Source organism: Mustela nivalis (genome assembly GCF_964662115.1).
Source record: "Mustela nivalis genome assembly, contig: HAP1_SCAFFOLD_226, whole genome shotgun sequence".
Taxonomy (NCBI): domain Eukaryota; kingdom Metazoa; phylum Chordata; class Mammalia; order Carnivora; family Mustelidae; genus Mustela; species Mustela nivalis.
Window position 1 is genome coordinate 1,018,702 of NW_028136410.1, and position 2,425 is coordinate 1,021,126.

Here is a 2,425-nt window from a genome sequence, read left to right on the forward strand (position 1 = left end):
CAGTCCAAGAGGGCAGTTCCTCTGGATATGAAAGAAGGGTGAGAGGGAGGCAGTCGCTCAGGCTTTTGTCTCTGGATGTTTTGTCCACAATGGCTGTTTAATGTAGGAGTTGCCTCATGGGTCGTAGAAGTCTCCCTCTCTGGTAGTTTGTCCAGCCCCCAAGAGTTTGGGGTCCTTCTGTGGGAAGGGAAGTGTCCTGTTTTCTGCTTCATGTGTCCCCCCAGTAGAGGGATTCTAGAGCATAGCAGTGGGTACTGACAACTGGAATACTCGCCCTCTGGTTAAGCCTGGGGGCCTATGGATATGACAAGCCCCATATGCAGGATCTTGGTCCAGCCACTGAGAGGCGTTACTTTAATACGGGACTCACGCTGCAGGTCACAATGCATGTCTGTGCCCTAGGCGGCCCTCAAGCACTAGCGTGGCCTTTCGGACAATGCAGGTTTTCCCACATTGAACGTTGGACAACATGCCAACCACAAGGTTTCTGGCCATGGGGAAGGAGGAATTCTAATTTCTGCATCACGTTCACCCCTGGGCAGTGATTGGAGATAAGGTCTAGGTTCTGAAGCCTGAAAACCGAGGTTGGGAAGAGATGACGACCTACAGCCATAGCGGGTCCTATGTGTCCAGGTTGGGGCCAGCTGTCTGGGTGTCGTTTGGGATGTCTTGTCTCAGGCTGTGCCAGACAGGGCATTAGTATACAGGGTGGGCTGTATAATTGCTTTACAATCGAGTGGCATGCATTAGATAATCATTTGGGGTTTCTTATTAGCAGCATAGAGCAAAGTTTTTCTTCTGGAGGGCAGGCAGCATGCTGCATTGTGGCTTCGGAATTCCCAAACTGGAGGGCTTATGGGCCAGGAGAGTGAGGACGCGGCTGAGAACACAAGCTAGGCTTAGGTTTCGGGGCAAGGACATGGCAGGCACACTCTGCAGAGCTGAATTGAGATCTCATGCGTCTGAAGTCAGGTCGAGGTTCAGACTTTGGCTCAGGTTTGAGTTTCTGTCCATGTTGGCCCCTTCAGGAAGGGGGGGCATTATGAGGCCATTGGGGTTTTCCCACTATTGGAGTTGTGAGATGCTCCAAACCGCAAGGATTCCTTCTGTGGGACAATTAAGATTTGTTGGATGGCTCCAGGACGTCTTATAAGGTATTTTTCCAGAACAGCGTTCTAAGTATGGATGCCTGGGCAGCCAGCCTCACATTCCAATTGTGTCCTAGCAACAAGAAACGTTTGATCTGCTGGCTTGGGGTAGCAACAGAGGGGGCTGAGTTGAAATGGACTTTCCTGAGGATGGTTTTAATGTTGGATTGAGTCCATGGAGACCTTGGTATGGGGCAGTGGCACCAGTGCCCTGAAGGATTCTCCTAACCAGAGGTTATGACAAAGCTCCAATGAGCAAGTTTTCCATGGGGAGACGAGATTTATTCTTATTGGTGCCTCAGGAAACCACCATATGCTGGTATTGGAAACTAGGCATTGAGGAGAGATGCCTGGAAACCAAAGCAATGGATCTGATTAGGGCCTAGGGTCCTGTCCGGTTAAATATTCTTCTCTGGGGACATCTGTTGTCTGAGTGGAGGTAGTTGCTCAGCTGGTTTGAGATCACCCCTGTTTGTCCTGGGCGGCCTACACTATTGGGATGGCCTCGGTGACTTTGGAGGTTTTTCCTCATTTGCAAGGTTGTGGCCAATGGAATGAGAAAAATTCCCTTGAAAGGGAAGCACAGTCCTGAGGTGTGGCTCTAGGGACCCAAGTGTGGAGCGTGTGTGGTCCAGGTCTATTTGGTCAAAAGTCTGAAAACACAAACTCCACTTAGGTTGGGGGATGTAGGTATGGCCGGCCCGATCTATAGACCGTGAGGAGAACTCTTTGACATATGAACAAAGGACGAATGTGAGGTGCTTACTCACGCTTTTTTTTTTTTTTTTCTGGAAATGTGTCACCGATTGCCATGGAATGTCGGGGTGTCCTCATGGGCCATCGATGAGGCTCCCTTTCTGGGGATTTGACCCGTTCCCAAGAGTTGGGGGTCATTCTGACGGAAGGGAGGAGGCCTTCTTTTTTTTTTTTTTTTTCTTTTTTACCTCAGGTGGACCACCAAAAGAGGGATTCCAGAGCAGAGTCGTGGGTGGGGGCAACTGGACAACCAGACCTGTGGTTAACATTGGGACCTAAGAACATGGCAAGCCACATATGTGGGTTCTTGGTCCAGGCACTGAGAGGCCTTCCTTGAGGATAGGTCTCACACTGAGTTTCACAATGTGTTTTTGTGCCCAAGGAGCCCCTCAAGGCAGGGCGTGGCCTAATGTACCATGCTGGTTTCTCCTACACTTAACGTTGCACAATATGGCAACCAAAAGTTTTCTAGCCATGGGGGAGAAGGAGTTCTATTTTCTGCAACACTTTCACTCCTGGAC